Source organism: Rousettus aegyptiacus, unplaced genomic scaffold (assembly GCF_014176215.1).
Source record: "Rousettus aegyptiacus isolate mRouAeg1 unplaced genomic scaffold, mRouAeg1.p scaffold_m13_p_7, whole genome shotgun sequence".
NCBI lineage: Eukaryota > Metazoa > Chordata > Mammalia > Chiroptera > Pteropodidae > Rousettus > Rousettus aegyptiacus.
This window is the reverse complement of record NW_023416310.1, coordinates 51,523,764-51,541,559: the sequence shown is the minus strand read 5'-3', so window position 1 is coordinate 51,541,559 and position 17,796 is coordinate 51,523,764. Positions and strand designations below refer to the sequence as shown.

General features: G+C 32.1%; 2 pseudogenes; one reads left to right on the top strand and one right to left on the bottom strand.

Annotated features, from left to right (window-relative positions):
* Positions 1-5,066: 5,066 nt before the first annotated feature.
* LOC118605634 lies at positions 5,067-5,185 on the top strand (annotated as a pseudogene).
* Positions 5,186-17,026: 11,841 nt separating this feature from the next.
* Positions 17,027-17,145, bottom strand: LOC118605930 (annotated as a pseudogene).
* Positions 17,146-17,796: the final 651 nt, after the last annotated feature.

The window sequence follows — 17,796 nt, the reverse complement described above, 5'->3', positions numbered from 1 at the left end:
TAGAAGAATTCCACAACTAGATGTCATAATCGAATTTCTCAGGTTTACTGAAAATGAGCAGGAAAAAGTCTATAATCATATAATCAGAAAACAGAGATATAGTTACTGACAGTAGTAAACAAAATTAAATTAATGTTCAAATTTCCTACAATATTATGTCATACAATATTGAAAAAAAATATTTATAATGTTTTTTAGAAATAAATTTATGAATAAATTTAAAAATACAAGGTCATTTCATGATTTTTATATGATAATAGTATGTATCTAAAATTATGGGATGAGCTATAGCCAAAGTAGTAGGCAAAGGTAATTTATAAAAATAAGATTTGTTAATATTCACCTAAAAGCATGGTAAAATAATTATTCAAATGATCCAATAAAACTAAAATAAAATATATTAAAGATGGATGAATTAGTTATTAGGAAAAATGTAGAAAGTAAATACGAGATCTGATTCTCTTATTGATAACAGAATTATAGAAATCTTTCAAAAGACTAAGCAAGAAAAATGAGACAATATTAATTAGAACACAACATATGGGACTTCTTTCCCTCTTCCTGTATCAACTGTAAGGATGCTTCCTCTCCTCCCAAATTTATAATGTGATGGATTAAAGTATATGTCTCTGAAAAACCAAAATGAAGTACCCCTGGAGTATAAAATATTCCTGCAATGAATCACTCATACTGTAAAATGACTAATTCATTATGTGTCTTCTCAACTGTTAGGCTCATAATTTAAATTTATTACATGATTAACTGTATTTCATCTTCATATGTTTTCTCAATTTTCTATTGTGTTATTTATATTTTTCTTATTATTTTTAAGGAATAATTTATATTTAAGATACTGATTCTTTGCTCATTTTATTTATAGTAAATGTCTTTTCCCAGATTGATAGTTTTCCATTTATACCTCTTATGTCCAGAAGCTCTTATTAAAATATCTTAGCATTTTCCTTGATGATTTTTGCTTTTGATGACTTTAAGAAATTTTTCTTTACTCAAAGGAAAAGATATTCATCTATATAGACTTTAGAAATATTTGGTTTTGCTTTATATATTTAAGTATTTATTCCATTGAAAACTGACAAATTTTTTTTACAACAAAGCACACCATTATGAAATGTCAGAATAATGATGAAGAGAAGGCTTAAACATATTTAGATAATAGCTGGAGAAAAAAAAAAAGACAACCATGTTACATGAAGGAAACTGCACTCAAAATAGCATCAAACTCCTCGATATCAATTCAGGATACAAAAAGACTGTGGATCAATGCTTCAAAATTACTAGGAGAAATAATTTTCAATTAAGTATATTTTTCCTCATCTAAACTATCATATATGTGGTTATAATAAGGGAACTTTTAGATATGCAAGGACTAAAAAAGTGTATCAATCACATATTATTTTCTTAGCATTCTGCTGGAGCATTGCTAAGAGAGTAGATTTTAAGAGGTCTCAGAAAAATTATAGAAAACAAATTGTAATTATGTGTAATGATAAATCTAAACTATTGTGGTAATCATTTTGTAATAGATACATATATTAAATTATTGTGTTCTATACCTAAAACTAATACAATGTTATTTATTATATCTTAATTTAAAAGGAAAAGGAATACTTAAATAAGCAAATTCAATGCCCGCTCTGCTCAACAGCAGTGGTCTAGGGTTACATCAGATAATCACACTTACGATACATGATTAGATTTATTGCCTATAAAAAAGGATTTAAGACGGACAACAACAGAATGTAGGGCAATAGCATGCCTATTCTTAGGCACACCTATCAAGTATGACCAAGCAAGTTCATCTTTGGGAGGCATGTGGTCATGAGAGCCAGAGTGGAGTGTGAAACCAGTAATTGTGGGGTCCCATTAACATTTTTCTTTTCTTTCTTTTTTTTTTTTTTTTTTACTAGACTCTTTCTAATATGTGGAATCAAGACTGTTAGTGGCTTAAATCAACTATAAGATGATATATTAATTAAGGCTGAACAGAAAATTCTTAGATACGCTTAGTTTTGCATTGAGAATTAGATTTCTCTCTGTTAAATACAATGTTTCATTTATTTGTTTTCTCAACAGTTTTATTTATCATGATTGACATATAGCAAAATGTATATTTTAAAGAAAAATTTAGTGTTTTGACATCTGTATATACCAGTGAAGAAATTATAAGCCCCATAGAGTTAATAAACTCAATTGTGAATAATAAACTCAAGGATTTCTCATGTCTCTTGGAATCTCTGAAAAACCATTGATATGCTTTTTGTCATGGTAGATTCTTTTGCATATTCAAAATTCTATATGCATGGAGTCATACAGAATACATTTTTTTGTCTGGTTTCTTTCATTTAGCATAATGTTTTGAGCTTCATCTATGTCATTACAAGTATTAATAATTCATTTTTATATTGCCGAGGAGAAATGTATTGTATGAATATATCATTAGTTTGTTCATTCACCTGTTAATGAACATTTGAGTCTCCAGTTTTTGACTATTTTAAATAGAGCTGCTGTGAACATTTGTATACAAATCTTTGTACAGAAAATTGCTTTTATTTATTTGATAAAATATGTAGGTGTGGAATGGCTGGGTCATATGGTAGGAGAATAGATAACTTTTCAGAAAACAGCATATGGAACGTCTACATATTCTACATTCCTGCCAACATTTGGTGTGATCAGTCTTTAATTTTAGACATTTTAATAACTATCTAATGGAATCTAGTTGTGGTTTTAACTAGTATTTCCCTAATGGAAAATGATATCGAATATCCTTTCATGGGCTTATTTTCCATCCTGCATCTTCTCTGATAAAGTATCTGTTCAATTTTGGGGGAGTCTAATTTTAAATGGCTTTTGTTTGTTTTCTTATTGAGATCTAAATGTTATTTATATTTTCTAGATGTAAATATTTTTATCAAATACATGATTTGCAAATATTTACTCCCAGTCTGTGGCTTGTTTGTCATTCTACTAATAGTATCTTTTGAAGAATAGAACTTCTTATTTTGAAGAAGTCCAGTTTATCAATTTGTTCCTTTGTGGATTAAACTTTTGGTATTACATCTAAGAAATCTTTGCTTAACTCAAGTTTACAACAATTTTCTATATTTTCTTCAACAGGTTTATAGTTTTATGTGTTATATTTGCACTCTGATCCATTTTAAATTACCTTTTGCATACCATTTGAAGAATAAATAGAAGCTCATTTTTTGCCTATGAATATATCACTGTTCCAGCACCATTTATGGAAAAGATGTTTCATTCTCTACTGAATTGCCTTTGAATCTTTATTTAAAGCTAATTAATCATGTCTGTGTTTATCTATTTCTGCTCTACCAACTATTTTTATAAGCTGGGATTTAATACCATAGGATCTTGTTTAATATAACATTTTAATTAATTTTGAAATGAGGTAATATAAATAATAAAGTTTACTCTTTTTTGAAGTTATTTGGCTAGTCTACATTTAAAAAATTCAATATAAATATTGGAATCAGCTTGTCAATTTCTACAAAAATATTTTTTACATTAAATTTATAGATAAATTTGGGAACACCTAACATCTTAACAATAATGATTATTATACCTGTGAAACTTTACGTACTTTTATAATTCACATCACAAATCAAACAGCATAGGAAAGAGCAGTCACTAGTTTACTGACTGACTCTGAAGAATAATGCAATCTTGTTTTACAATCTTAAATGCAACTCTTCTGGTAAGACATTTATCTCTGTGGCATACTTATGCTAATGAATTTCTTGGAATTTATGATAAAATGCATAAACATATATATTAGAGAAATTCTAAGTATTTCATTTTGCTTCAAGATAACCTTCTAAATAAAAATAAGGATGTAGGCTCTGTTTTCAGGCCATCGTGTTTGAAACTTGAGAATATTCCTTAAATTTTTTAGCATAATTCTCAGTGACTCAAAGTGATTCCAAAAATCTAGCCATTGAAACTCTTAAATGGATCTTTTCAGGCTGGTAGAAGGTTTGACATACATTAAGATATTTTGTATGTGGGGAAATCACTGTTATTTACCGAAGCTTTTGCAATCATTTTGAAAGCATTGACAATCTGTAGCATGTAAAGTTATCAGGTTCTATTAGGTAGTAGTCTATCAAAAAGTTTTACCCGATGATAATTTTCAAAACTCTTTTCAATGGTAACTGAGATTTTGATTTGTGTGTTGCCTAAAAGAGGTTGTATACTAAATATAAATGATTAATTAAAATGTTTACTTTGGGAAAAGTTCTGTTTGAGATAACTAAGTAAAGACTTCTGGCCCAGGGAGAATGTCAGGGAATCCTTATTTTCTCTAGCCTCCTTCAGTAGCAGACACCCAGAACTGTGGGGAGCAGGGTCATTGAATGAAAGGAGATCTCTTGCAGCTAGAGGTCTGATATAGGATACCATGCGAGTTGTGTTGCAGCAGATTTTATTCAGCTCCTGGCTTTTGGGAACATTATATATGTAACCCAAACACTGTCTGAGCCCCTGGTACGTTTGACAGGGCCCTTAAAATTATTTAGCTTTGGTCTGCATCTCCTATCTTTTAAGCCTAACTTCTGTTTTCAATGGATTATTTATCGAGGACTAATTTATCCCAGCTTTCCTAACTCAGCATTTCCATTGATTCCCCCCAGTTTCAAACTTAAACCTGTATTAATCTGCTCTGGCTGCTATAACAAAATACCACAAACTGGGTGGCTTAAACAACAGAAATAATAATATCTCTTCTTCTTGTTATAAGGCCACTAATCCCATCATGAGGACCCCACAATTATGAACTCATTTAACCCGAATTACTTTTTGGGCCCAATACCAGCACATTGGAGAGTAGAGCTTCAATAATTAATTTCAAGAAAAACTTTTGGGATATTATTGTTGCAATACACAAAGCTGGATTTGCCTTATCTCCTCACACACCTGACGGTGGCAGGCAGCGTGGTGCTTTAAGTGCTCTCTGTCTGTTCCAGAAATACCAGGCACCTACTTTCTTATACTTAGAGAAGAGGATACATTCAAATGGTATACCATGAGTCTACTGCCATGCTACCCTGAACAAGCTCGATCTTATCTGATCTTGGAAGCTAAGGGGGGTCAGGCCTGTTTAGTACTTGGATGGGAGACCATCTAGGAAGACTAGGTGCTGTAGGTGTAAAAAATAAAAAAAAAAAATAAGGGATTGTAAACTGACAAGGTCTTTGCAATCTGTGAGGTTGAGCAAGGGTTGCCTCACCTAAAATATAAAATAAAAACAAAAAAATAAATAATAATAATAAAAAAAACAGTATACCATGAGTGTCACTGCAGTGCATTTGAGATAACAACTATATTTCCCAAATGCCATATCACAAATAATTAAACAAAAAACATTCTAGAATTAGTAGTAGCAAATTAATCCAGTCCCTTTAAAATTAAGAACTTATTAACACTGTGTATTTGCCCACTTGATTGCTACCGTTACATAATTTAGTTGCAAATGATACAAAGAACCATTTCTAATGAAGGGTACCATGAGAAATTTTCATTAGTATCAAAGAATGTTATTTCTCATTACTCCGGGGATTAGGAATAATTTATTACCTCAAAAGCAGACATTTTTATTCAGAGCGATGAAATGCTTCATATCCTCAAACACTAAGAATTGCGTGATTCAAGTAGAAATTCGTCTATGATGGGGTGGGAACTTTTCTGGTTTTCATTTCTTACTGGGCTTTACAATTTTACAAGTTCTAGTTATACATTTCTACCTTTCTGTTTTTCAGATTGAAAATTTCCTTTGCATGTAACCCAACGGACCTTGTTTCTATCTGATCTACTTTGTTCTCTTTAGTTGGACAATATAGCATAGTGGTTATGAGCACAGACTCAGAATGTCTGAGTGTGAGCCAGCCGTCGCCACCTAACTAGTGTCTAGTTTAACTTACCCGTTGAAACAGGAATATTAAAAAGTACCTACTGACACTGTTGTAAAGATTAAATGAGCTATAACATGTGAAGTGCTTAGAATAGTAATTGCTATGAAGTGAACAATTTATAAACATTAGCTATTATTTTTACTGATAACGTTACTTCTTGGCTTTCCACAGGTGTGAAAAATCCTGTTATTACACTTTGCTGCTGAAACTTTTATTACTTTTCCTGAAAAGTTACAAATAAGAACTCTCCCCAAGAATTGACTTTAAATAATTGTTTATATATTGCATAAATGTGTTTTGGTAAATTTTACAGTAGGATCAGGAGACAAATATTTTAGCCCTTAGCATTGCTGTGGAATAGCAAGCTGAAATCTCAGTCATGTGTCTGGTATTTCATAAACATTAGTTCATTTAACTTTCAAAGTATATCTCTGGATTAAAATCACTGTGCACATTTCACATATGAATGAAGATAACCTTTAGGTTATGCAAGTTAGTGTGAAACAGTAACCAAAGCTATTTTTTTCTGAATTGTTCTACCATAAAAATTGTGTGCTTAGATGACTGATGGCATAATCACATTTTATTAACTGTTTGATTAATAATTAATGAACTAATCAAATGAATTTTTTTTGAGAAAGGAACTGTATACTTTTTTCCTACTTTTGGTTTAACATTTTTTCAAATTTTTAAATTATTTTCCCAGCTTTACTGAGGTATAATTGACATATTTGTCATTGTATTCTCTCTAGTGCTAAGAATGATGATGCACTAGGATATGATTTTCAGAAATTTATTTTCATCAATCTTTTTAGTTAGTGCTTAATATCTGAGCAGAAGGTTGAAAGTAAATAAAATATCCTCAATTTCAAGGAATTTAAAATATTCTATAAAATTAAGTGTATCAAATGATAGAAGAGGTTAAAACTTGTAAAAAAAATGCATAATTATAGTAAAAAAAAACAGCTAAAATTTATTTAGGGCCTAGCATATGTCAACAACTATAATATGAATCTAAACTTTTTTAAACCTCCCATCTATTATGATATTGGCATTACTGTATGTACTTTATTGAAGAAATCTGAAAAAAAAAAAAAAGGTTAAAGCGTAGACCAGGTCATATACCAAAAAGAATGAATCCAAAATTTGAGCATACATTTGTCCACGAACTTTCACAGTTTATTTTCCTCTGCTTACCATGTGTGTCATAGAATAGAAAATATTGCAAATATAAAATATTTATTGAAATGCTGAATTTACAGAAATTTTTTATAATTCTCTCACTAGTTTCATAGATTCTCTAGTTATGAAGTTAACTCCTCAAAAATAAATGTCAAAAATGCATTGAACAGTCACTATTGATTTAATGATGATATTTTATTCTTACTTTCAGGCATGATGGGTTATTTTCTGTTTTCAGTTGCTTAAATCTTTGAATACAAGAGTTTAGATTTTATAGGCAATTTCAGAGAGCCTAGAATGCATCTACAGCAGTGGATAAATAATTTTAAGTATACAGAAGGAATATTAAATGATTTTTTCTTGCAAGGAATTGAATAGTTCATTAGAGAGATAAGACTTCAAATTACAAAAACAGAATACATGAAGAGACAGAAGGTATCCAGTGAAACATTTTAATTTTCCAAATGGGAAAACTTAGGCTCAGATATATCAATTATCTCAGATTACAAAGTCATGAGTGATTAAGTGTGGACTGTTGAATTGTAGTAAAGTTTCCCTTCCATTACTTATTTTTGAAATAGAGGTTAATTTAAAAAAAATAGTCTGGTATAACAGTTTTACATATGTCAATTATCAGAGAATTTTTTCAGTTCTAAATCATGCCATATCATTTTTGTGGATGACTTTCTCCTCTCTACTTTTTATGTATTTACAATATAAGGCTACTAAAATGACATTCTTCACTTAATGGTTTATTCTTTATGACTATTACAATTTTCACTTAAAAATCTTTTTTTGTGGTTCATGATAAGTTTTATTTCAGATTGTAAACCAGTCTGCATAATATAGAATGAAACTTAATTAAGTTCCTGAGTGGAAGGCATATTTGAATTGAAACACATTGTTTCATCTTGCTACCTAAACTAAAACAAGAATTTAGAGAAAAACTCATGAAGGAGCTCCTCCTATACAGATACAACTACACTGTTGCAGATTGAGCCTCTTGCAAATATTTAGTCCTATAGCTTTGCACAATTACAAATAGCTCTTTTCCCCTGGTAATATAAGTTAAATTTGCCAACATGATTGTTAAGATTCTTAAGTTTCTCCAAATAATTCTTCATCACATATGTAAATTTCAGAAGCTGTGAAATGAATATAAATTAGGACATCTGAAGAGAATGAATTATGGAGAACAAGTCGTTAAATGCATTACACAAAATTGCTACTTTCTTTAGGATTTAAAAAAAGATGAGGGCATTTCCTATAGCTCCCATCTATCATACTAGTTAGTTTATACTCTTTTAGGGAGTTTGAGTCACTGTTTTCTGTTGCAAAGCCAGATATGGGTTATTATAATTACTGGCATCACAGATTTATTTTTAATTATTCATGAAAATGATCTAAACAATGGAATCCCCAAGTGAAAACACAGTGCTGTTTTAGAAGCCATCTGTGACTGTTTTAAGCACCAATGAGATGCCAGTTTTGTTTTCCATGTCAATTCAGGAACATATCAAATTAATGGGCTATATATTTTTGAAAATATAATTTTTTTTAGTTGAGAGATTTAACATCTAATGTATAAGATATACAAATATCAATAATGTTGTGATGCTTTATGGGAAATAAACATAATGGAGACTCAGAAGTGGATAAACATGAGCTTATTTGATTTAATTCAGCAATAATTATCCTCCACTCCAGTGCTAACACTGTAGAAATGTACAAAAAGAGTGACTGACAGTCTAAATAACCAATTGGAAACAAGTTATTAGTAAGCATTTCACTTTGTCTATTGGCAAAGAGTTTCAAATAGGTCAGGTAATTATCATAAGCCATTAACAGTCAATGGGGTAATATTGAGAGTCTGGCATAGATTTTAGGGCATGCTAATCAATAATATAGTAAATATAATAAAATCTGCTTTTACATTGCATTTCTATTTTTTCATATTACAATACTAATCCTGGTTTTTAAAATAAGAACAAAAACAGAAAAGTACACAGAAAAAAATAAAAATAATCAACAATAATGATTCCATCACTAAGTTAACTAATAATAGTTTGGTTATTTTTTTCAAGAATTTTTTGTGCAAACTATACATATATTTTTGAATACATTATTTTTACAGAAGTTAAATTATTTTATGATGTACTTGGTATAAACTTTATAGTGAAGAAATACCCATGTTATCAAATACCTCCTGTCTTAAATTATTGAATGGTTTTCCCATGAGAGATGAATCACAATTCATTAATAATATTTCTCTCATAGAAAATTTTCCACATTTTGATACATGAAAAATTCCTGCTTTAATGAACATCCCTTAATACGAATGATTTTTTATATTGTTATGATTTCTTTGGAAAAATTTTTGCATAAGTGTAGTTGGGATCAAAGTGTTTTGATATCTATATATAAGTATATGAATAGATTAGATATAAATATAGATATAGGTTTTGTTTTATATTGGTAAATTTTCTTAAAGAAAGTTTGTATCTATTTACAATTCAAGTAAATTTATATGAGAGTTCTTTTTTATGAGTACCCTCTGCTCATCTTATATATAAAATGTGTGTTTGTTTATTTCATTAATTGAATTTACTTTTACATATGAAGTTAAAAGAGTTTGATGCCACAGGGGAGAACATAAACCAGAAAAACTAGGACACCTAAGCACTGGTGGAGGAAATGGGTTTGCAGTAGATGATTCTGAAAGATGTATAGTCCGATCTATTTGGATACTGTAAAAAATAGGGGATATCTAATGATAGGATACTTTAATACATTTAATCTAGGATACGGGAGCATAAGGTCCGCTGGAGTTCTCATTGGTAATGAGGGAGCACCCAGTCACATTAGTTATGAGAGGAATTTTAAATTTTTTCTTTTGTCTTTGTGTAACGGCCTTGTTTCTTTATTGTCCCAAACATGGCTGCAGTCTGTTTTTGTCTGAGCATTGTTTGGGAATAGTATAGTTTGGCTGTCAGCAATGTCATTGTTTACATTCTTAGTAGATAGTATCATTTGCTGATTGCCTCATCTGTATAACTAAAGATTTCATATAAAGTTGTAATTATAACTATAATCACTGGAACACAAAATATAAACCTTCCTAAATATCAGAAGAATCACACAAAAATAACAAAGTAAATAGATGATAGACTGAAACTTAAGAATCTGTAGGGCTTCTGGGTTAAGATGGCAGAGTAGATAAATGCTGTGCATGCCTCCTCCCATGACCACCTCAAAATGATAACTAAATTACAGAACAACCATTATTGAGAATTACCTGAAGTCTAGCTTAACAGAAGTCCTGTAACTAAGGACACACTGAAGAAGCCACCTCAAGACTTGTGGGGGCGTGGGGACTGTGGGGTGTGGGTGAAGATGAGGAACTGACCACATGTAGTGGTTGAGAATTGAGAGAGACATCTCCGCTGTGGAGTTTCCCCCTAAGGAGCAAGGGGTCCCAGACCCACACTGAGCTCTCTAGCTCAGGATTCCAGTGCTAGGGAGAGAAGTCCTCACAACTTCTGGCTGTGAAAATCAGTGAAGATTGTGGCTGAGATAGAGGGCAGCTGGAGCCCCAAGTATTCCTCTTAAAGGGCTCACACAAAGCTTTTCTTGCTGATGGACTCACTCACCCTGAGCTCCAGTGCTGGGGCAGCAGCTCAAAAGGTACCAATGACAGATACAGAAGAATTGAGTTGTCTGGCTTCAGGGTGAACGCTGGAGGGGTAGCTTTCTTCCAGACAGAAGTGCTGGCAGATGCCATTGTTCCTTTGTTGAGCCCTCACTGCCTCCCAGTATGCAGTCTTAGGCAGAAGCCATCTCTGAGTATCCATTGATCTGGCTAACACTATTAGATCTGCCCTGGTGATTAACCTGAGACTCTGCCCCACCCAATGTCTGGGCCCACCAAGCCAATGTCCAGTGGCTTTTCCATACAAATGGTCTGTCTTGGCTCATTCTGCGACTCTCCTAAAATCTCTCAAAGGTTCACAAAACCCAAATAAGCAGCATCTGGCCTTCGTGTACACCACACTTCTTGCTGAGCAGCCCAACCCCGGCACTGCTGGCAGCTAATCTCAGTATGAAGCTTAGCCTTTCCCAGGCACCATCAGGCTCAGCACAGGTGGCAACTATCTGCAGATCACATTGTAGTTTATACTAGTTGCCCTGGGCAACAGCTGAGCTTGGCCTGCATCAGAGCTCTTCCCAAGAGGCTGCAGAATCAACACAGCCACTGGCCAGCTACAGACCACAACAGAGCACCACCCTACCACCTCCACCAACAACACACCCAAAAGACAAACTAGACAGACACCAGAGCTCTGCTATAATGAATCCTGAACTGTAGTCACAGATAATCCTCAAAACCAATCAGCCTAAGGGTTAATCTCTTCCATTGACACTCTTGGAGCACCTAGCTCAGGAGATCAGGGAGACTGCCTCTGGGCCCCACAGAACACCTACATAAGGCCACTCTAGTAAGATCAGGAAACATAGTAGCTCTACCTAATAAATAGAGACAAACACAGGAGGCAGCTAAAATGGGGAGACAAATACGCATTTTTCCAAATTAAACAAAATAAAAGACAGAACAAAGCTTCAGAAGAACTAAACAAAATGGAGGCAAGCAATCTACTGGATATAGAATTCAAACACTAGTTATAAGAATGCTCAAGGATCTCAATGAGAACTTCAACAAAGAATTAGGAAACATAAAAAAGGAGATAGAAAATATAAAAAGGCACCAGTCATAAATGAAGACTACAATAACTAAAATAAAGAATACCTTAGAAGCAATCAACAATAGATTGGATACAGCTGAGGATGGAATTAGTTATTTGGAAGCTAACTCTGCTGCAAATTCTGAGACTCCAAACTCAGCCATCTTCAGCGAGGCCAGCACCTAGTTCTCATCAGCTATGAGCAGGTAAGGCTATGTTTTTCCTGAAGACAAAGTCATGTCAAACTCCATTTCTATTTGTGAGATTTGTGTTAGGATGGATGAAACCAAAATTAAAAGTTTCTTTGCTAAATATGGTTCATTAAAAGAAATGAAGGTAATCACGGATCAAACTGGTATATCCAAAGGCTACGAATTTGTTTCCTTTTATAATGACCTGATTGTGCAGAAGATAGTAGAATCACAGATAAATTTCCCTGGTTGAAATTAAGCCCTGCAACCAGGAAACAGAATTTATGTTGTTGTCATGTGCAGCCATGTCCTTTAGTTTATAATCCTCTTCATCCACCACAGTTTCAGAGTGTCTAGAGTAATCCAAACACTAAAACTTATATGCAGTTTCTAACCATTAAAACTGTTTTTCACTAGAGGATTATTGAGAAACCAGTTCTGTGTTGATTATACAGTTGAAAATGAAAAATAATTGATACTAACAGGAATAACTTAACAAAGAAGTCACCCAGTGAAGAGAAAGGAAAATCTTTGAAGAATTCCACATTAATTAACCTGTTGATATACCTATAACATAAAGAACTTTTAAGTTTATCCTAGTTTTAAATTAAAATATTGAGACTGTTGAAAAATCTAAAATTTGTGTGCTTACGTTTTGATGTTTAAAACTTGTTTTGATGGAGAAAAACCCCTTTAGTTTGCTTAAAAGTAATTACATTTGTTAATTATATTTGCACAGAATTAACAGCTATGACATACAGTAGATGTGTAAAAAATCCACTTAGAAAATTATAAACTGCTTTTTCAGAATTATGGTCATGTCATATTTTCAATTAGTATATATATGTTAAGGTGTAATTAATAGTAGAAAAAAACTAACATTTAAAAAACTACTTGTATAAACCTATTCTCCATATACTGCATTTTTTGTGCTTAGTTTTTAAAAACTTTAGATTAAATTGTGGTAAAATATATATAACATGAAATTTACCATCATATCCAACTGTCAATGTAGTTCAGTGGTGTTAAGTACATTCACATTGTTGTACAACCAATATTCAGAATGTTTTTCATCTTGCAAAATGGAAACATTACCTATTAAACACTAATTCTCCATTCCTCCCTTCCTGCCAGCCCCTGGCAACCACCATTCTACTTTCTGCCTCTCTTGATTTTACTTCTCTAGGCCTGCCATGTAAGCAGAATCATACAATATTTGTTCTTTTCTGTCTGGATTCCTTAACTGAACGTAATATCCTCAAAGGCCATCCATGTTGTAGCATGTGACAGGATTTCTCTCTTTTTTACGGAAAAATGATATTTTATTGTACATATTGTTTATGCAGTTATCTGTTAATAGACCCTTGGGTTGTTTCCACCTTTTGTCTTTTGTGAATAATACTGCTGCAATTTAGCCACTATTGACTACCTGTCTAATCTTAACAAATTACTGAACTTTTGCATCTCAGTTTCCAGTACTTTATTATTTTTTTAATATGTAGGAGTAATATTTTATCCAGTATAAAATTCATTAACTTCTACAAGACTCATGAGTGAAAAGACAGCACTGTGAATGTACTTAACAACAATGAATCATACACTAACAATAATGTTAAGTTGGTGAATTTTTGTTATTCGTATTTTGCCACAATTAAAAATAAATTTTAAAAAATCTACACAAAACTAGAAGTTATAATATAAATAAAAAATTAATACCAAATACAGTAACCATACCAGCATCTATCATTAAATTTATTTTCTATTAAAATATATTTATCTAAAATATAGCATACTTATTAAAAATAAAAGGATGGACAAAGATATGCTAATAAAAATAAAATAAAAAAACACAAATGGTCAGATCTTAATATTAAACAAAAAGAATTCTGATCAACGTTTACCATGCTCCAGCAGCAGTTCCCCGTCCCCCAAAAACAAGGTATGTCTGGAATTGAGTGGCACCTAGCCCTCTAACAATCATGGCACCCTCATTTTCTACAGCCTTCTTGCTACTCTTCCCCCTGCCAAACAGGGAGTTCAGTCACTTTTGTCAATTGGTAGTCACTCCATTTTTTCTATCTTGGTGGAAGTAGAGGAGGAAGAGGGGAAGCTGGGCGGTAGCTTCAGGTTGGGGAAGACACCTGTGGTTGTTTTTAATGGGAAATATCTTTAAGAGATGCTCATACAGGCTCCCTAGGGCCCCATTCCTGTGCTAGACTGGTTTCCATGGAGATAGGGCAGTGAGGCTTCCTGTGAGTCTGGAATTGACTATACCTTAGGGGTCTCCAGCCATTATCCAGTTCTCTGCCGACACCCCCTGGGTTGGCAGCAGCACTGCTAAAATGCTGTATTTCAACTCAATTCTGGAAATATTAGCATGTCTGACAAAATCTTGAATCATTAATGATAAACATGTTAAAAAAGAATTCTAGTCAAAGTTTTAAATAAAAAAATATTTTCTAATGCAAAAGAGTATTATTCATAATGAACATGGCAATGATGATTTTTAAAGAACGTTCATAAAAATAAGATTGAGGAAAAAAGGAGAGAAGTACACTTATAGTAGAACATTATAAATCTTTGTTAAAAAAATCAAATGGAGAACTTAAAAAAGACTGTATTGTTAAAATGTTCATACTAACAAAGCAATCTATATAATCAATAGAATATCAAAATTCCAATGACATTATTTTACAGGAATATTTAAAAAAATAACTCACATGCAGTTACAATGGACTTTTGACAGCCAAGACAATCTTGAGAAAGAAGGACAAAGCAGGGCACATCATGCTTCCTGATTTCAAAATATATTACAAAGCTATGGTAATTAAAACCATTTGCTCCCGGCATAAAAACAGGCATATAGAACAATACGATAGAATAGAAAACTCAGAAATACGCCCCAAGAACGTACAATGGAGAAAGGATAGTGTGGAGCTAAAAATATTTAATGTTTCTCTTCTACCTTCTAGCTAGGCCAATAACCAGATTAACATAGACAGATGAACAGGAGAAAAAAAAATGTTAATACATGCATATGGGGAATTCACATAGTTATGAAAATTCCCAAGATAGTGAGGAAACTTTGGTATATATAACCATTTTAGACAAAGGTGAAAAAAGGAGGACAGAGTATTAGATTTCAGAAGTGATAATGGGAGATATATAGGTAATTGAGGAAGAACGGAACACACATCGTAAGAAAATTCTTGCTAGGCAACTCGGAAACAATGGGATACAGGGGGCATCTAGCTCTCAGGTTTAGTGTGTTCCTGACTATGCTAGGGTGAAGACTCTTAAGGTGATTAAATCCAGGCTCCCTTCCTAATGCAGATTTTTCTATCTGAATTTCTTGTGCAGAAAAAGGGAGAGGGTCAAAGGTTCTTACTGTTTTTTATTTCTTAATAAGCAGCTCAAAATCAATATCCCAAAAAGGTAGCTTCAGGATAGCAAAATGTTGGTTCTCTTCAATAGTTTATTCAATAACGTGTTGGGAAAACTTGGTATTCACGTGTAAAATAATAAAATTGAAACTTTTTCTAACAGCATGCACAAACATTACCACAAAATGGATTAAAGTCTTAAACATAAGATCTGAAACTATATAACTCATAGAAAAAAATAGCAGAAAAGCTTCATGATATTGGCCTTGGCAATTTTTTTGGATATGACATCATAGGGACAAAGCAACAAAAGCAAAAATAGGTAAATAGGATTACATCAAACTAAACGTTTCCCCACAGGAAAAAAAAAAGTGCAAAAAGGCAAAACATAGAATGGGAAAAAATTATTTGCAATCCATACATCTGATAAGGGTTTAATATTCAAAACATATGAGGAATTCATACAACTCAATAGCAAAAATAAATACCTTGATTTTAAAAAATCTGCAAAGAACTTGAGACTTTCTCCAAAGAAGGCATGGCATTGATCAATAGGTATATAAAAAGATGCTCAATATCGCTAATCATCAGGGTAATGCAAATCACAACAAAAATGAGATATCACCTCACACCTGTTAGGATGCATGCAAGTACTATTATTGCATTATCAAAAAAAGGATAATAGGTGTTGGAAAAAATGTGGAAAAATTTGAACCCTTGTACACTATTGATGGAAATGTAAAATGGTGCAGCTGCTATAGAAAACGTGGAGATTCCTCAAAAATTATCTCATCATTGTAGAAGTTCATTCAGTCTTTTGCTGTTAAGTGTATTGTTAATTGTAGATTTTTTTTTTAGAGTCTTTCTATTAATATATGGATATTCTATTCTATTCTTCTGTTGGCAAAAATTTTAACCTTGAGTGGATGGGAAATTTTGCCAAATGTTTTTTCTGCATTTCTCAAGAAAGTTAGTTATATGGTTTTTATTCTTAAGTATGTTGATATGTTGATTTTTATTTATTGATTTTTAAGATACTGAACCAACCTTGTGTTCTTGGAATAAATCTCATTTGGTCATCAAATATAATGTTCTTTATATATGGCTAGATTTGATTTATTAATATTTCATTAAAGATTTCTGGGGTTATATTTCTGAAAGGTATTGATTCCTAGTAGTTTTTAGATTCGCTTGTGAAATCTTTGAATGTGCTTGTATTAGAGCAAGACTAATTCTGCTTCTTAGTGAGTAAATTATGAAAGTTTATGTCTTTTAAGGAATTTATCCCTTTCATTTGAAATATAAAATTTACTGACTTACCTACATTATTAATATTCTATTAGTAGCCTTGCAATGTCTTTAAGACCTATAGATATTTCCTCTCTCTTACTTTGGTGTTGGCAATTAGGGTATTGTATATTTATTTATTTTCTCAATTAATCTTAATAGAAATCTACTATTATTTTTTCTTCTATGACCTTAGTAATTTCTGTTCTTATCTTTATTATTTTCTTCTGCTACATTGGTTTTAGTTTATCCTTTTCCCTCCCTAGTTTCATAAGGTAGATTTTTTTATATATATATACCTACAGCACCTGGTCTTCCTAGGTGGTCTCCCATCCAAGTATTAACCAGGCCTGACCCTGCTAAGCTTCCAAGATCAGATGAGTTCGGGTGTATTCAGGGTGGCATGGCCATAGACCATAGGGCAGGATTTTAGATTGTATTTTTTTCTCATTGTCTTACTTAAGCTTTTAAAGCAATAAATTTTTCCTAAACACCATTTTCTGTCTCACAAATTATACTATGTTGTGTTTTTATTATTATTAAATCAAAAATATTTAATTTTTTTCGTGTGTGTGTGTGTGTGTGTGTGTGTGTGAAGAGGTAGACAGAGAAACACATACAAAGGGGGAGAAGAGAAGAGAGACTCCTGAATATTTGAAAGTGGAATTGAACTACTTCAGGTGCCATAGTATCTATTTTATATTCATTATGTGTTTAATTCTTACAACAAAATGATGATCCAGATACTATTAATATTCATGTTATGTAAATGAGTAAATGTAGGCTTACAGAGCTATAGCAACTTGCTTTATGTCTTATAACTAGTGATGAGTAGAACAAGCAGTTCAATATGTTCAGTCTTATGCAAAGCCCATTCTTTTAGTTACTACAGAACAGAATCTCTAACATTTAATTTCAGCATTTTCATCAACTTATATCTATTTAATATCTTTGCTCAATATTTCTCTCTGACATCGATAATCGATATACCCTTACAATAAGAAATTAAAATGTTACCTCAGAAAACATTCTTTGATTATATCTTAAATCTATACCTTCTGAAAAT